The 18,584-nt window shown below is 44.1% G+C and overlaps 1 protein-coding gene and 1 long non-coding RNA gene across 5 annotated transcripts in view; one reads left to right on the plus strand and one right to left on the minus strand.

Annotated features, from left to right (window-relative positions):
• The window catches only part of LOC140906966 (maestro heat-like repeat-containing protein family member 2B), a 70,151-nt gene that overhangs the window by 40,629 nt on the left and 10,938 nt on the right, over positions 1-18,584 (plus strand). For all 3 annotated transcript variants that reach the window (XR_012157318.1, XR_012157317.1, XM_073331959.1), the window contains exon 2: positions 16,891-17,046. The gene's annotated coding sequence lies outside the window, so the exon portion shown is untranslated. The remainder of the gene's footprint in view (positions 1-16,890; positions 17,047-18,584) is intronic.
• The window catches only part of LOC140906971 (uncharacterized), a 41,340-nt gene continuing 29,948 nt past the window's right edge, over positions 7,193-18,584 (minus strand). Inside the window, exons 1-2 of one of the 2 annotated variants that reach the window (XR_012157322.1) lie at positions 10,087-11,258; positions 7,193-7,532 (exon numbers count right to left, since the gene is read on the minus strand). This is a non-coding gene — a long non-coding RNA (uncharacterized lncRNA). Of the gene's footprint in view, positions 7,533-10,086; positions 11,259-18,584 lie in introns of those variants that run through there. The other variant, XR_012157323.1, reaches the window with a different exon arrangement.

An 18,584-nucleotide genomic window follows, 5' to 3' on the forward strand; every position in this document is an offset into this window, starting at 1 on the left:
TGCAGGTCTGGGTCGAGCTCAGCACACAGGAAGGTGGCTTTCCACATCCGAAAGTTCTGCAGCCACTGTTTGTCATCCCAGACCTGCATAATGGTACAATCCCACCACTGAGTGCCCAGTAGTGATGGTCCATGGTGTGCAGCTACTCCATGAATGCCAAAAGTAATCTGGTGTTGTTTCTTTCCCTAGCACAGAGGAAGGTCAGGCAACTCTGATTCCTGTTCAGCTTGGGTGCTCATGATATACTGCACAATCAACCACGATGTGTTCATAACAATGACCACAACAGTAGAGAGCAGTGCAGGATCCATTCTTTCAGACAGAGATGGCAGGTGCACAGTAAACAGGGGTTGTTGAAAAATACCAAGAAATGCAGTTGGAAACCCATGGAATGATGGGACAGAAAAAACTGCATCATGGGACATTGGGCCCACACCCAGAATGCACTGCAATCCATTCCACCTTCCCACAACTCCTAGCAACAGAAGGTGGTAACACAGTAAAAGCTACCCACAGTGCACTGCTCTCACCGTTAATGCTCGAGCACCAACAGGAGTGTTTTGTGAACACACACATGTGATATTATTATACCGGTTTTTGATTGTCGGCGTAACTTGCCTTGACAAAACTCTGTAATGCAGACAAGACATCAGTCTGATGGTCTTATTCTGTCATGGATGTAAGAGAAGTATTTCTCTAGCACGCAGAAAGTATTCCACCACAATACTGAAGTTTCAGGGCATTACAGCATTACAACATAGGATAAAGGGAAGGAATTTGCATCCTTTCTTGTTCTATCAATTGACCCTCCCTTTTTTTGTTCTAGGATCAAATGTGAAAGGGTTCTTAGTGTAAATGAGAATTAAATGTGTGTATAAAATCAGTGTGCATATACTGATTTGTTCACCTTCTTCCGACATATGGATTCTGAGACAAAAATCAATAAATTAGATATTGGGTAAGTGATATAGTCACAGCAGCATCATCCCAAGACATCAAGTGCATCCACCCACCATTGATATGATAAACAGGGCAGATGGCATATTGTTTGTTCTTGAGCCCCACAGGGGCATGATGGGGGAGCTCAAGAAGCCCCTGTTTTATGCATATAAATTAGATAGACTCACACATGTTGTGGCTGTAATTAAGGAGCCTGTTGAAAATTAAGCCCACTCATCTGTAGCAAAAACTAGATCATTTTGTTCTTAAGGAAAAGGCATATGGTGGAATTCTTAATATTTGAAATTATTAATATTGATATGGGAAACCACCAAACAATTTAACCTTTACTAAATCCAAAGACCAAATGGTGTTTAAACAATTGCTCTAGACATGCCTAAAAAGCCTAAATAATAAGCAATTTACTTCAGCAAATACAGTAGCAAAACATTTATAAGCATTTGATCAACTTACTTACAAATGGGCTAAATGCAGGGGTGCTGAGACCCATATTGGTCAGCTCCAGTGAAGTCAAGCATATATTAGCAATGAACCCTTTACTTTGTATACCCTTTAACAAACAAGTGATGTCATTGCCAATTACTGACTTCAGCTAAAAGCCAATTTGAGACAGTTCACCCTTATTTCCAGTCTTAATCCAGGTAAGTTTTTACAACCGCCTTTCTTCCCAAAATACTTCCTCCCCTCCTTCTTGTTGCTCAGCAGTTTTTCCATGGTACCTGGGTTCACATGGGATTTAACACTAGTGGGGGTGGGTGGGAAGGGCCATGTTGGCTTATTTTAAGACAGTATTTAAAAAGAAGGCCTCTGACGGTTATGGGTGACTGCAAATGGTTTTTAATAAAACAAAGAGAGACTTCCCCTTATTTCATTAGTTATTTTTGAACTAGACAGCCTTCCTACTTTATTCCATCTAGCCTTATAACTTATTTTCAAGGCCTTCATTCTACTTTCAGTCAGGGCCTTTCTTTACAACACATATTTTTCTTCAGCTAACGCTAATTCTTTAATTTCATGTTTATCCTACAGCATAATTTTAAAGTTATCCTCACTTGACTTAATTTTGATTGGTTCTTTATATAGCTTGTAACTCTTCTTTGGTCCTGTAAAGGATTGGGGCCCCATCTTATCATGTCCTTCTCCTGCCAGACCAGGTTTTGCTGTTGCTGAGCCAGCTCACTCCCTGAGGCAATTCTGTCTGAGCTCTCTTAAGGAATCCAGGGGAGCAGCTTCCAGCAGGGCTAGCTGATTTTTTAAAGCCTTTTTAACAAAAGGAATCGAAGACTCACAGACTCTTCCTTCAAAAGGCTGTGTAGGCCAAGTAGTCCTTTGCCCAAATCTGCCCCTCATACCAGTAACTTCAGCAACCCTACCTTTCTTGGCTCAAGCCTCAGCAGTGAAGGACTTCACACAACCTCCCATGCTATCAGAGGCTCGTTCACCTGCACATCTACCAATGTGATATATGCCATCATGTGCCAGCAATGCCCCTCTGCCAAGTACATTGGCCAAACTGGACAGTCTCTACGTAAAAGAATAAATGGACACAAATCAGACATCAAGAATTATAACATTCAACAACCAGTTGGAGAACACTTCAATCTCTTTGGTCACTCGATTACAGACCTAAAAGTTGCTATTCTTCAACAAAAAAACTTCAAAAACAGAATCCAAAGAGAGACTGCTGAATTGGAATTAATTTGCAAACTGGATACAATTAACTTAGGCTTGAATAAAGACTGGGAGTGGATGGGTCATTACAAAAAGTAAAATTATTTCCCCATGTTTATTTCCCCCCGCCCCCCCCCATTCCTCAGACATTCTTGTCAACTGCTGGAAATGGCCCACCTTGATTATCACGACAAAAGGTCATCCATCCCCCCCCCCCCCCACCGCTCTCCTGCTGGTAATAGCTCACCTTAAGTGATCACTCTCGTTACAGTGTGTATGGTAACACCCATTGTTTCATGTTCTCAGTGTATATAAATCTCCCCACTGTATTGTCCACTGAATGCATCCGATGAAGTGAGCTGTAGCTCACAAAAGCTTATGCTCAAATACATTGGTTAGTCTCTAAGGTGCCACAAGTACTCCTTTTCTTTTTCCGAATACAGACTAACACGGCTGCTACTCTGAAACCTCCCTTCTGTCTATTTGGTTTCTATAGCATTCCTCATTGCAGTAGCAGACCATTAGGAGCACAGCACACCTTAGCCTCTGGAGGGTGTTGCAGTCTCCCCCCCTCCATTTCCTGTTGTCCTCTTTTATAAGGGTCAGCTAATTAATGTCCAGCTCTTTCTCAGGTACAGCAGGTGGGGCTAACCAACCAGCCAGCCAGCTTCAGGCTCCTGACCCCAGAGGAATGGTATCCTTTACACCTTCATAGCTTTGTTCTATATTTCTGCCACTTCAGATCAATTTTTCCTGATTCTAAGACATGAATCTCTAGTCCTGATAAGAAAACACTGGAACTGCCTTAGCCGTTTCATGGCTAGATGATTATGAATCAGTACAGAGATGTCTGGCAGCAGCAGTAACTACAAACTGGTGCATTCAAAGGACTATTTAGCATGAACTGCTTCATGCAGCTACTAAAATACAAATGATCTACAGTCCAGAAATAATCTACAAACCGGTGCATTCAAAGGACTATTTAGCATGAACTGCTTCATGCAGCTACTAAAATACAAATGATCTACAGTCTCTGAATAATATGAGAGAAACTTTCAGAACTGTGCACTTTTACAGGGTTGCCAAGTGTCACAAATACAACATGACATACATTTGGCAGCCCTGTCTCACCTCCTTACAGATCCCCTTGGATATCACACTTCTACCAGGACTTCAAGGTTTGCTCTGCATTATTTCCTTTACCCTCTAGCCTCTCTCTCTGTGGCATCTGTTCTGAGGTTGCAAGAGGGTTTCTCTGCCTCCACTCTTGTCCTTTGCCCCCCACCCTACCCCAGCTGGCTTCTGGCCAGATGAGCAGCTGGCAAGAGCATGAAAGAGTTGATTGCATCAGTGGCACAGCAGGACAACAGCCCAGAGCAGGCTCAGAAAAAGCACCAGGAGTCCCCTATTCTCCCACTGTATGGAGTAGATATCATTGTTATGTACGGATGTGGGGTGTGGCTGCAGAGAGCGTCCTTCCTTTTCGGAAGACAGAGATTGGAGGGCGCAGAACAGACTGGCAGGCTGCAGTTTACAGCAGGCTTTTGCTGTGTTATTTAATGTTTACATTTTGAAAATATAGTTTAAATACAAACTCTCCAGGTCTTAATAAGACCAGCACATGCTCCATCTGCCCCAGGCACCCTCCACCAAGCCCCTCACTCAGCTGTCCAAGGTGACCACCATCAGGCTCCCTAGCACACTGACCCCTCAACTGTTGCAGATACCTTCCTCCACCCATGAATCCCTGTAACTCCCCAACCAGCCAACTGTCCTTGACCTCTCCACCCATCCAGCTTCCTCAGGAAACCCATCCCCTTTTCCTATGTAGCCCAACACAAGCCTCACATTCAGCCTGCTGCCCCAGTCACCTTTCTCCAGCCAGCCCATACCAACCCTTATCCAGCCAGTTGTCTCAGACAACTGTTACAAAGTCCTCCCTCTTCTTTCGGGAGATGGGCTCCCTGTGTGTATAGGTGAACAGTCTCATCACTTTTTTCTGGGGAGTGCCTCGGATCCCATTGCTCAGCGACTTTCATCTATGAAAAATATCATACATGAAGCTGCTCAAAACTTAGCAGTTATGTTACAATATGACATACTATATGCCAAAGGGCTTAGAGCGCAGTAAGCTGCAGCTTCACTGTCAATGCTAACGTATTGTTACAAAATAAAAAGCACACTATGGTAAAAATATTCTCTCAGGAGTGATATGTATCTGATGCCTGGTACAGAGCCAAAACATGCACATCTGTTATTGCAAAGCAGGATACCAGCTCTAGGAAAACATCATTTAAGATAAAATATGATAAACCTATGAAGATCCCTCAATAATTCTTTGTGCTGTGGGGTTGCAAACAACCTGAGTATCAATAATGCAAGATACAGAGGGGAAATTGCCAGGTGACTGATCAAACCAGGACTTCAAGTTCAGCTTCTTCCAATGGCAATAAACAAATATGGGAATGAGCATTACTTTAGAATGGGATATCTTGTTTCTGATCCCATGACTATAGACATTATCGCCTTTTGCTACAAATGGAAATAGAAAATGAAGACAGTAGCAGTATCAACCTCTTCTGACAAACAGTACAGAGAACCTTTAATTGCTGTGGATGTGTTCCAGTGAGGGCGGACCAGGTAGCAGGCTTGGGGTTCAACTTTATTTCATGCAATTCACTTAAAACCAAATGACTGAACAGGACACAGATAACCTTTGCCTAAACTAGATGCTGTCCAGTCCTGAGTGGGAAAGCATCCAAAGAACTGTTTTGTGATGCTATGATGTAAATACGGTCACGGTTTCCTCATACAAGCCCCAAAGCCATATGGTCTGACACGCAGTGCTGCCAACTCTCATAATTTTATTGAAACTCTTTATATACAGTGTTTTCCTTAAAGCTCCAGCTCCTGGAGTAAAATGACTATGGCAGAATCTCAACTTTCTTTTTTTTTTTTCCTTCTTTCTTTTTTTTTTAATAAAAGACAATTTCTAGCCCTCATGGTTAGATAGAAAAATTTGAAAACATGCCCCAAGTGCACCCTAAAGGCTCAGAAGCCAGAAGGCAAAGGAAAAGAGCCTAAATTTATTTAAAGAAACATAATTTTTAAAGCCAATCTCATGATTTTTGATCCTTTTTCATAATTTTTGAGCGCTTAGGTTAGCAATATGCCACTGTATTCTACTAAACCCTTTACCATACCTCATATTTGAGCCATCCTGCAGGAAAATCTCCATCTGTGCTTGGTCAAATTTATCCTTTGCTCTTTAAGAGTTATTTGTTCTGACTGTCTCTCTTCCCCATGTCCTCTGTATCTTTGAAGGTTTAAATCTCCCGCTCCCAGGCAATTCTGGACAATTCCGCTAAAACCAGCAAGTGTTACCTAACAGTAAATAACACATACAAACGCCAAAGTTGCAACAGTTGCATGATTGAGGAAAGTAGGTAATTGTGTGATACAGGAAAGAAATGGGATTTTTAAAAAAAATGCGCAAAACTAATCATAATCCACTGAACCAGTATATAGTTAGCAAGGTGGAAAACATCACTTCTGGGCCACAGTTTCAGAGATGAAAAAGATTCTTCCTATACTTGTGGCTCCTATGAAGCTTCCCATGTCCCAAGCTAATTGCAGGGAATTAGGCCTATCTGTGAAACAAACTAAATGCTAATTCCTTTGATGAGTACTCACTCCTCCTAGCCCATGGCCAATCTGATCTCCTAATGACTCCAGCAAATAGATTCCTGCCAGAGGGCTAGAAAATGTTCTCTCCTCTCCAGTTGCAGAGCCAAATATCTCTTACTGATGTCTGTAACTGATCAACCAGAGCTGCTCTCACCAGCAATCCAACAGTTCACTTATGAGAGGAATCCTAGGTAGCACTCGTGCCAGTGGATAAAATTCTGTTATCAGTGTCATGAGTTCAATAGGACTTGTGCTCCTAAATCACTTAAGTGCTTTTGAAATCACCACCACGTATGCAACTTCACTGTTGCTTATACTACATATTGAATTGTGTGTAGTTGCCATTTTGGGACGTCACTGAGAGTGATGCTAGTCCAATGGGACATAGTGACTCACAGGAGATGTGTTGAATATAGACTATTTACAGTATTATTAGGTATTTAAAAGGCACCTATCACCAAGGTATCTAAGAAAGCTACATCATAGCCAAGATGAACTACATCTTAGCCAAGTTGGATGTCTGCGTATGCTGCACTGTGGTTGCTGGCTCCTTATAAAAAAGTAGTTTAAAGGGTGTGAAATTAACATGTAGAAACAGTTGACTGCAGACTATAAGTTCTTTGAGAGAATGTAACTTTAGCAACCTTCTTTACTCCACTGTCCCTTTCTCTAACTGCTGTGAGTGCTGGATGGGATGAGTTCAGGAGAGTTTCCTTCACCATCACACCACAGCTCTCTAGATCCCATTGATCATTCTCAAATAGGTCTCTGTGGGTTTTTTTAAAGAGTGATGGTTATGTAGTATCGCTCAACGGTGATCAGAGTATCAGGCATACCTGTGTAGATACGATTATTGATATTATGATTATTCATATTAGTGTAGACTAATTCATACAAGTTTTATTTGTCTGATTTTGTTTTTATTTTTTTCTTTATGCTCTCAGTAAATCATTTATGTAAACCATGTGCATTTGACCTATTAGGGTTCTTCCTCCTGTGGTTAGGGATGCAGTTAACAGTGTCTCAGATTTTGCTGTCAGTTATTGTTTGCATTGGTAACATACAAACACTTCTTCATATATCCAGACCAGACATGGGGCGTCTTTTCCAAAAAGTTCCAGCTTGTCTATTAACAGTGTAAACCCATCCTCTTGTCTCATGAACAATAGTCCTTTCTGAATTTCATTTTTATGCTTGCTTCTGGTTTTCTGCTCCTGAGAAGGGAGACACAAAAGGCAAGGTGAGCAAACCATGCCAAGATCCCTATTCAGTCAATGTGTGACATGAAGGCCCATGGTTACTGTGATGCTGGCAGACCACTGAATGCTGACCAATGCATAACCGGAAACCAGTCTGGCTCACCTGTGCATTGGTATTGTTAAATTAGATGTTAAGTTTATAAGAATGTGTTTACTGTTTAAACTTTATGAAATGCTTGTAGGATGCTGCATGTGTCACGCTGTCAGGAGTGGCTCTTGACTGTGAGTGCCTACCTCATGGCAGACACCCCCAACTGGTGGTGTGTTCTATAATTAGATTTCACCAAGCCAGTAATAAATGTGAACTCCTGATTCACTATAACAGTCTTACCATGGAGTCACTGACAGCCCCTTAGATTCTCCAAGCTATCTTGCCACCCAGACAAACTGAACTTAGTGATAAATGGTCACTTGCACCAAAAATCACACCACATTTGGGTTGCTTCCTGTCCCAAGAGACCAGTCACTTACCACCAGATCAATTGGCACCCTAGAGCTTACACCAAAGATGTAGTGTATTAAATTGCTCCCCGTAGAAATCTGCTACTTACGGTGTAGTACTTACTGCTGCCAGTCCTGGTGCTCCATAAGTAGCACATTTCTACGGGGAGCAATTTAATACACTACACCCTGCGGCTCTCGCAGCGGCGCTGCCAGCAGGAATTCGCAGCCCTGCTGCCCAGAGCGCTGACAGCATGGCAAGCTGAGGCTACGGTGAAGGGGCCGGGGGCTCAAGGGCCGGGCAGGATGGGCCCACGGGCCAGATGTGGCCCACAGGCCATAGTTTGCCCACCTCTGATCTAAATCCTAAGAGTGACAGAGTTGTAGTGATCTGTCAATTTAAAGTGTCTTTCAGGGCAGACACAGGAGGCTGTCCCTGGGGATCTCTGACTTCAGTTTAGAGTCTCTGGCCCTTCAGAGTTCAAACAGCCAAAAAAGATGGAACATTGTCCTATGACTTTGTTTTATTTCCTTCATTCAGCTTCCACGCCTACAGGACAAGCTTCTTGATGTTTCTTGATGGCCCATCTGATTTTGATAGTCCATCCAGATGGACGGGGATGGGGAGAGGGAAGGACAATTCTCCTGCCTGGATTCACAAGTTCAGAGCAAACATTTTTAAAGTTATAAAACAAAACTTACCTATTTTCTTATAGCATGGAATACCGACATTATAAGTGAGATTAATCCATGCAGCAATTTATGAGCATTTCTGAGCATTAGCAGTAGCAATTTATGAGCATTAGTATTCTTAAAATACTAATACCTATTTTGAACATAACTAACATACAGGTGACCTGGTCTGGTCTCCAGCTACGAGTTTGTCAATTCTTAGCTAATGTCTGCAGCCTTGGCAAGAGGTGACATCTGCCCTGCCACTGTTACACCAGGTATCTGAACTGAGAGCAGAGAGCCTGTCTCTCCTGTGCTCTCAGTGACCCACCCCTCCATCCTGCTGGGCCCAGATGAGGAAGTACCTGATTTAAATGTAGAGACTAGGGGGCAGGGGTGAGTAGATTAAAAGAAAGAGGCTAAGGGATCCTGGAAGCTGGGAGGAGGTGAAAGAAAATGGCATTTGGAGTTGAGGTGAGGGCAGAGACTGGGCCCGGCTGGGCAAGGAGACTTGCAGCCAAAGAGGAGACTGGGACTGAGAACCTGTGGGGTGGGTGGAAGTAGGGTGATCAGATGTCCCTATTTTATAGAGACAGTCCTGATATTTGGGGCTTTTTCTTATATAGGCACCTATTACCCCCCTCCCCTGTCCCGATTTTTCATACTTGCTGTCTGGTCACCCTAGGTGGAAGGAGGTGAAGGGGAATGGGGGACAGATCTGATGAAGAGCTGTGGTTCAGAAGGAGAACTGAGACTAGCTGGAGAGATTGAAAGAAGGAGCCAGGACTGGAGATATAGGCGCATTGAGATTGGTTGAAGAGCCTGGGGAGTTATATTAGTACAGGAGGCCAGGATGTGGGAGAGAGACAAATCAGCTGAGGAGATGGGAGGGGAACAACTGGGACTGACTGGGCTAGGAGACTGGCCCCAAAGCCAGTGCTGAGACCTCCCAAGCCTCTGTAGCCGCTTTGCACATTTCCCCAGATTCCCCCTTCACGTGTGCTCTCTTCCCTTTCTGGTTTAGCCCCTCTGGGATCACAGAACCAGTAAAGTGAGGAACCACAGACTTTGCAAAGGAACTTCTTAAACACACACACACTTTACTTTTGGACAGCACAAGAGAGTCACACATCTGTGCAAAACAATAAACACTTGACCTCAATCCCCTCTCCAAACCCTCAGTATTCCTGAGAACCATTGGATTTTGGTCAGTGTCCTGGGATTCTTGGGGTACCTAGCATAGGAGAGGTTTCAAAGGAGCAGCCGTGTTAGTCTGTATCCACAAAAAGAAAAGGAGTACTTGTGGCACCTTAGAGACTAACAAATTTATTTGAGCATAAGCTTTTGTGACCTACAGTGAAGTGAGCATGATACTTTAAAAAGCAGTCTGTGATACCTTTTCTTTGAGGCCTAGGACAGTTGGATTGTGAAGTTCTACACTCCCAGGAAGGGAGCCAGATAAGAAGTCTGTGTCTGGGAGCCCCGCAGCTTGAAGCAGTGGCTGGACTCTGCACAGACCCCACATGTCTTGGATGTATGTTGGATTCAGAAGTTAGGTCCATTTAACGTAGTCTGGTGACTGTCCACTAGAGGGACTCAGTCTGTGACAACATCCACGTGTATGCAGTATAGATGTAGCTCTGTCTGCCCCAGGATATTAGAGACACAAGGTGGGTGAGGTAATATCGTTTATTGGAACGACTTCTGTTGATGAGAGAGAGAAGCTTTCAAGCTGCACAGAGCTCTTCTTCAGGTCCGGGAAAGGTACTCCTCGGGTCACAGTGAAATGCAAGGTGGAAGATTTCGGAGTAACAGCCGTGTTAGTCTGTATTCGCAAAAAGAAAAGGAGTACTTGTGGCACCTTAGAAACTAACCAATTTATTTGAGCATAAGCTTTCGTGAGCTACAGCTCACTTCATCGGATGATGGAAGATTGTTTAGCATAAAGTAGTTAGCACATATATATGATAAGCAATCTGTTCCACCTTGCATTTTGCTGTGATGCTGGGAGTACCAAGGGAAGTGGTGGATTCTCTGTTTCCTCATGTCCTCACCTCACAACTGGATGTCTTTCAGGAAGGTGTGTTTTAGTGAAACACAAGCTGTTGGGTTTAATATGGGAGTAAGAGTGTGAAACTTCATGGCCTGTGAGATAGAGGCCAGATTAGGAGATCTAATGGCCTAAAAATCTATGAATCTATGAAAAACTCATTGTGAGATGAGGAACATCTGCTGTTTTACTGTTTAGCCTGCTTGCTCCCCAGAATTAATAGTGAGCAAGTGGGGAGATTTGGGGGAGCAGCTGAGCCATCCAAAGGGGCTGGCCAGGAGCAGATATCAGCCCTGCAAGGGAGGGGTGGGTGTGGCAGTGACTTCACAAGGGCCTTTGAAAGGAACTCAGCCTATTGGGCAAAGGTGGTGAGCAGGCTGTGACCTCACAGAGCTCCCTTGACATCAGACATGCAGTACAGGGGGGCAGGGCAGGGGGAACCTCAGAGACCCCTATAGCCTTGCTGCAGCAAGCCTTCTTCTCACGGTCTCTCCTGGAGGACTAAGAGATGATTTGTGTTCATGCACCTGAGTGCTAAGGAGGAGCTTCTCTGGGAGTTTTCTCCTTGCTGTCTTGATTTTGTAGAAAGCAGACATCCCCTGTGTAGAAGGTAAGATTATCAGTGAGGGTTGGAACATGTTCAGTCTGATCCAAACATTGCCAGCCGAGTACTAGGCTCAGAAAACACAAGGTAAGTTGGCAGAAAAATGTCCCACCTAGGAATCCACCCCTTAATAACTGGTTAACTAATAGGTCTCAAAATGTAATTGTAAATGAGGTATCGTTATCGAGCAGGTGTCTTTCTAGCAGGGTCGTGCAGGGATCGGGTCTTGGCCCTGTGCTATGTAACATTTTGATCAGTGACTTGGAAGCAAATATACAATCATCACTGTAAAATCTGCAGATGACAGAAAGATTGGGGGAGTGGTAAATAACAAACAGGACATGTCACTGACACAGAGCCATCTGGACTGCTTGGTAAGCTGAGCACAAGCAAACAACATGCATTTTAGTATGTCCAAATGTAAAGTTATACCTCTCGGAACAAAAAATATAGGCTATATGTACAAGATGGGGGACTCTATCCTGGGAGACAGTAACACTGAAAAAGACTTGGGGTCATGTTTGCTAATCAGCTGAGCATGAGCTCCCAGTGGGACACTGTGGCCAAAAGGGCAAATGCGATCCTTGGACCCATACATAGCGGAATCACAGGTAGAATTAGACAGGTTATATATCTTTGTATTTGGTACTGATGCAACCACTACTGGAATATTGTGTCCAGTTCTGGTATCTACAATTTTAGATGGAGGCCAATAAATTTGAGAGAGTTCAGAGAAGAGCCACAAAAATGATTAAAGGATTAGAAAACATGCCTTATATTGATAGACTCAAGGAGCTCAATCTATTGATCTTAACAAAGAGAAGGTTAAGGGATGAGCATAAGGGAACAAATATGTGTTATGGGCTCTTCACTTTAGCAAACACAGGTATAAGAAGATCTAATGGCTGCAAGTTGAAGCTAGACAAATTCAGACTGGAAATAAGGTGAACATTTTTAACTGACAGGGTTTGGAACAATTTACCCAGGGTTGTGATGGATCCTCTATAATTGGCATTTTTAAAATCAAGATGAGATGTTTTTCTAAAAAATCTGCTCTAATTCAAGCAGGAATTATTTTGAGTGAAGTTCTATGGCCCATGTAATACAGAAGGGCAGACTAGATGATCAGAGCAGATCTTTCTGGCCTTGGAATCTATAATTCGCTGGGGTGTTTGGAATTTGTCCCTTTTTGCTTGCCTTTACTTTTCTTTTCTCTTTTCTTGTTCCATTTCTCTCTGCTGCTCTTCTTCCTGAGCAGGGTGGGGCTGTTTTCTAGTTGTCATTGTAAGAGGCCCTCACAAAGAGATGGGGCTAGAATTTTGTGCTGATAGTGATCTCCCCCAAAATGACCTCCTGTGGTGACTAAGGCTGTCTTTTGCCCATCTGTTCAATTGCTCAGCTTCCAGCCCTTGAGAGTCTCCATGCTGATTGGTTGAGCTTGGGGTCTTACTGAGTTAACAGGGAGGAGACCCAGGTCACTGCTGGCTGAGTGCAGTGAGGCCTAACGCTCAGTTCAATGGCATTTCTTTGTCTGTCTGTAACATGATAATTTTTGAAGACTCCGTTAAATTGATTCCAAAATTTCTAGGCATCAGTGGGAAGAACCTTGTTGATTTTGGTGACAATTGGAAAACAGCAACACCAGAAAAGCCTGATTTCCACACCGTGCCCATTAAATTGGTGCTGTAGGCAGAGGCGCTTTGTGACACCAGAGTTAACTCAGCCAGTCAGTGCTAACTTTCTCCAGTTGATTTGCATAATTCAACCCCATTGGTTAAAATGAGTCAGCAAATGAACCTGCAGGTTTCAATGGGAGAGATGACCAACGCAGGCAGCAGGGTTAGGATTTAAGTTCAAGGTTATTGGAGTGAATGAGTGATGGGTGGGTTGCTGAGTTACCTCTGATGTCACAATGCTACTGCTCAGGCTTCTCTGCCTGCAGAGCCACATGGGCAGTGACTATCAAGGGGAAGTTTTTGTTGATCTGAAACATATAAAACGCGAAGAACAGAAGAGGAATGGCTTAGATGATTTGACAATAAAATGTAGGGGGGTTTGGTATTATCAGGTCCAATTGCTTCTGGTTCAGGGATGGAAACTGGGCCTACATAAACAAACAAGTGTCCAACCCTCTAGTTAGCCTCTTTTAAGATCGAGTAAATAATTTTCAACAAATTATTGATATGATGAATTTTGCTGCCTTCTCTCCTATAATTGAATATGAGCAGTTTATGATTCTCTTGAAAGTAGTAGTTCTTCTAAAATCAGGGTGAATACAAATGATTTTAAAAAAAAAAGCCACAAAAAGGATTTTAAAAAAATTTAAATTATTTTTATTTAAATTAAAAACAGGGTTTTTTTTAAAAACCAGACTATCAGGGATTAAATTTGAAATTATGACAACCTGTGTTAGTGTTTAAACTTGCTATAGTTTAGTCCATGTTTGCTGTGCAGTTTTAATGGAGGTCAAACCACTGAATTTGTGGAAGTCATTGGCTAAGCACCGGGAACCAGAGTTTGTTGAAACGGTAAAACAAGCTTTTGACAGCAGTAGCCTCTTCTGCAGGCACAGAAAGAATATTTTCTTCAGTTCATTGTATTCAGCTAATTGAGTTCAAGGACAAGTTCATTCAAATTTCAGATACTGATTTGGAATTGAGAAAGCAGGAAAGCTACTTTTCCTCTTCCAATCTATGAATAAATACTACATGTTGGGGGAATCAGATCTACTAGTTCCAAAATCTGAGAGATACAATACCCAGAAACAATCATAGAATCATAGAATCATAGAATATCAGGGTTGGAAGGGACCCCAGAAGGTCATCTAGTCCAACCCCCTGCTCAAAGCAGGACCAATTCCCAGTTAAATCATCCCAGCCAGGGCTTTGTCAAGCCTGACCTTAAAAACCTCTAAGGAAGGAGATTCTACCACCTCCCTAGGTAACGCATTCCAGTGTTTCACCACCCTCTTAGTGAAAAAGTTTTTCCTAATATCCAATCTAAACCTCCCCCACTGCAACTTGAGACCATTACTCCTCGTTCTGTCATCTGCTACCATTGAGAACAGTCTAGAGCCATCCTCTTTGGAACCCCCTTTCAGGTAGTTGAAAGCAGCTATCAAATCCGAAAGTTCAATTCACTAACTGCAAATGCCTCCTTACATCAGTTAGGTTTAAATGAAAAACATGTTTCAGAAAACTTTTTTGTTATTCTCTATTCAGCAAATTTAAGGTAGTTTCATTTAATTAATAAACATATTGAAAATGCTCTTTCTGTGCATTTTTGAGAGTATTTGAATTTCCATCCAAACAGAGCTTGGAAAATCAGAAGTAAAAAAAATCATCATAATCTAGGAAATAAATGCATCATTTGCCATTTTCCAACATAATAAAAATGTAAAAATTAGACTGAAGAAATGTAAATTACTCCATATAACTGCTTAAATAAATGTGCTTAGATATAGTTTACCATCATAGTTAGCAAAAGAAAAAGCACCAAATTTAGTGTAAAGACGATATTTAGTTGCAAATCAACATTTTTAATAGTTATCAACTAATGAGAATCAACCTATCATTAGGAAAATAACTAAAAAGTATAACTGTAAAACATGATTAAAATAAATGGTTTAAATCAATGCACCCTGATGTCTAGTTCTGGGATTCTGAATTTTGGAGGCCAGACTGAGACCCTCATTCACTAGGAACAACCAAGAACTAAGTAACACATTCTAGTGCTGTTAGCAGCCAAGCCTCTAAAGCCAAGTAACAATTGAGGGCAGTAGGAGACTGAGGGACACTGAGAATTTCCAACCGTTGATTCCAAACCCAAAGATGTGACATTGGCTTTGGATGGGGGAGAAGCAGGAAATCACTAGGGATTCTTGCCCCAAACAACAATCACCCATTGTCCTTTTGAGCTCAAATGTGTTTAATACTCCTGACCTACTTAAATCACACTACTTCTAGGAGTTAGAGAAGTGTCTCTATCCTGAACAGAGGAGGTGAAAATAGAGGTAAGAAGCAAGAGGTGGTTACACAGCAACGCCGTGGCAGAGCCAGAAAGAAAAGCATAAGAAAAAACATTTATCAAAACTGAGTTCTTAAACAAAGGAAATATTGTCTGTAGTTAGTGAACTGAATTGATACATTCTGGTCACCATGTCCTTCAAGAGGTATGAACTGGTAGATCTCATCCCCTCACACCTCATTTTTATTCATAGATTGAAGGAAGAAAACAAGTTTGCCTGCTTGGTCAACTCCCCATGGATTTCTGAAATTCACTGAATTTGTCATTGAACTGAACTAGTTGAATAAACTGAAATGAAGAAAATATTCTTTCTGCACTTTCAAAGGAGGCTACTGCTGTCTGAAGCTGTTTTAGCACTTCAAGTAATTCTGGTTCTAGGTGCTTCAGTGGTTTGACTGTCCTTAAAACTTGGCAGTAAACATGTACTACTTAATATTGTTTTTTTTTTCCCTATTCTCTTTACATTATTTTAGGAGATTATAATAAGATTAGGGTTTAACATAGGTTGTCAATTTCAAATTTAATTTTAAGCAGGTTTAGTTTAACAAACAAACCTGTGGTTAATTTAATTTAAAAAATCCAGTTCATATTTTAAAAATAATCTATTTTTAATCCATCTGCCTAGGAATTGAAAAGCCTCCTAGCTCATCTCCCAATCCAGGAAGGGCTGATCCTCCTCAACCTAAGGTCTAAGGCTGGGTTCCTCACTCTGTACTGGGCTGAACTGAAAGCCCAGATCTAAATTCTAGGAATTTGGATCTGGGCTGAACTGAAAGCCCAGATCTAAATTCTAGGAATTTGGATCTGACCTTTAATGGTCCAATGCTGCATAGCACTTACAGACCGGCTTTTTCTGGTTAAATCTCACAGCGTTTTACAATATTGGGTAAGTATTTTGTACCCATTTTACTGATGGGGACTGAAACATAGAGAGGGGGAATGGCTTGGCCAAGGTCTCATAATCAATAGGAAAACTACCAATGAAAGCCAGGAGTCCTGACTCCCAATACCCATCCTTGATTTAACTGGGAACTGGTCCTGCTTTGAGCAGGGGGTTGGACTAGATGACCTTCTGGGGTCCCTTCCAACCCTGATATTCTATGATTCTATGATTCTATGATCCTCATGTACTGCAGCAGGCCACACTTCCTCTCAAAGCCAGGGAGACTGGGAATAGGGTCCTGCTTGCAATTGTCAGCTCTGGAAGGGAGTCTTCCTCTAGTGGTTAGTTCAGGAGCCTGGACACAGGACTCCTGGATTCCATCCCTGGTTCTGTCACTGACTCCCAGTGCGACCCTGAGGCAGTGACTTCCCCTGCCCAGGCCAGTTTTCGGTCAGTGGCGTTGGGGTCCCTCCCCTACAGCCCAGGGCTTGTCAGGCTTCAGGAATGTGTGTAAAGTGCTAGGAGACCTTGAGATGGGAGGCATCCTACGCCTGCAGTAGGTCAGTGTTTTGGACCCCCGGCTGTTGACATGAGTTTATCCATCCCTTGGCAATAAAACATCATCTTGTTTTCACAGCCACTGTCGGTCTCTCGGTTTCTACACCCTGCCCTGCTGGCAGGGAATTGTGCTGCCCAGTGCAGCACCTTTTCCAGCTCCAAGGAGTGAGGAAGAGGGCAAGGGAGAGACCTTGCCCTGAGCATCTGCCACCGAGGTCTACGCCATCCAGAGCAAGTGAGTGGCACACATAGTTTGTCCTCAGAGGCTTCCCTGTTCTGCTTGGGGAGGGGCAGAAATAGGAGTTGGGGGGAAATCTCCTCCTAATGAAACGAGATTTCCTAACACAGCCCCCTGCAGTTCTGGACCTGGGCAGCATGTTTCCTGCAGGGTGTTCTCCAGAATCATCTCTAGTATGGTGGAAATAGCCCAGCAATAGGGCTCCCAGCCCTTCCCTTGTATGAAACTGTTCCCCAGGCTGAGAGTCTCTGGGGGAGCCAGACCCTGCCAGCTGCTGAACACCCACAACCCCAATCAATGAAATCAGTGGGAACTTGGTGGGGGAAGGATTATGCCTCATATGACTGGGACTTGGTGAACTTTAGCTGGGGAACAGTCCCCAGGGCAGGCTCAGATTCCTTCCTGGGTTCTGTTCTTTCTCTAGCCTGGCAGGGAGTGTGGCCTGGGGCGGAGGTTAGCAGGGCGGAGCTGCTTGTCCAAATTAATTGAAAACCCCACTGCTCTGAAAGGATGAGGCTCCCCCGATGCAACAGTGCCTCAGTGGTGAGGGGGAACTTTGGGAGCAGCCTGTTCTGTGAGCTCCTGCCCGTGTGTAAATTGCAGTCCCTGTACCCCATGGTGGGGTGTGTGGTGAGGAGGAGTTGTCCCAGCGGAGGATAGGTGGAGGGGAGCAGGAAGGCCTGTTAGTGAGAGGCTGCCTTGAACCCAGACTCGAGGCTGCTCCCCACTCAGTTCCCGGATGGAGAGGCTCAGGCAGATGCTGGGGAAGAAGGCTGTGAAGGTGGCTCCAGGGCCAGTGGGAAGCTGCTGCAGGCTGCCCCAGGAGGAGAGTGGCCCCTCTGTACCCACTGGCGGGGAGGCAGGTTCTGGCCTGTCCAAGAGGTGGAAGTGCCTGGTGTTCTGGAGGAGGAAGACACCAGCTCCGAGAGCAGGCCCTGAGGCACCTTCTGGGCCAACATGGAGGTGGCCCAGGATGCAGCTGTGCGGGAGGGACCCAGTACAGGGTGGGAGCCGGGCAAAGCGGCTCTGGGGCTTCCTCTCCAGGAAGCAGAGGAGCCAGGAGCCCAGCCCCAGGGCCCAGCAGAAGCCATTCCCCTGCCTGGCCACTGGAGAGCCCCCAGCCTCCCCAGAGCAGGAGATGGGCGACCCCGGCTCTAGCACCAGCAGCTCCGCCTACTCCCAAGGGGCCAGCAGCACCTCATAGGAGTGTGAGAGGGCTGAGGCTGAAGGCTCCCCCATGGCAGGTGAGGGGAAGCCAGGGGAAGGGAGGAGGATGGGGGGGATGGACTAGTAACACCCTGGGCCCATTGGTTCACCAAGACATCAGCCCTGAGCCACGTGAGACTCACTGACGCCAGTGGGAGTGGCACAGCCACGCCCTGTGCAGGGCATTCAGGGCGGAGTTGGGGGAGCTTCAGTTTCCCGGGCCCCTGATGATGATGGGGCATGGCCTGACTGCTATGGGGTCCTGAGGCAGATGGGGCTAAGGGCGTCTCTGTGGGGGGTGGGAGGGCCCTCTCTGCCATGGGGCTCCT

This window comes from Lepidochelys kempii, chromosome 2, assembly GCF_965140265.1.
Source record: "Lepidochelys kempii isolate rLepKem1 chromosome 2, rLepKem1.hap2, whole genome shotgun sequence".
Taxonomy (NCBI): domain Eukaryota; kingdom Metazoa; phylum Chordata; order Testudines; family Cheloniidae; genus Lepidochelys; species Lepidochelys kempii.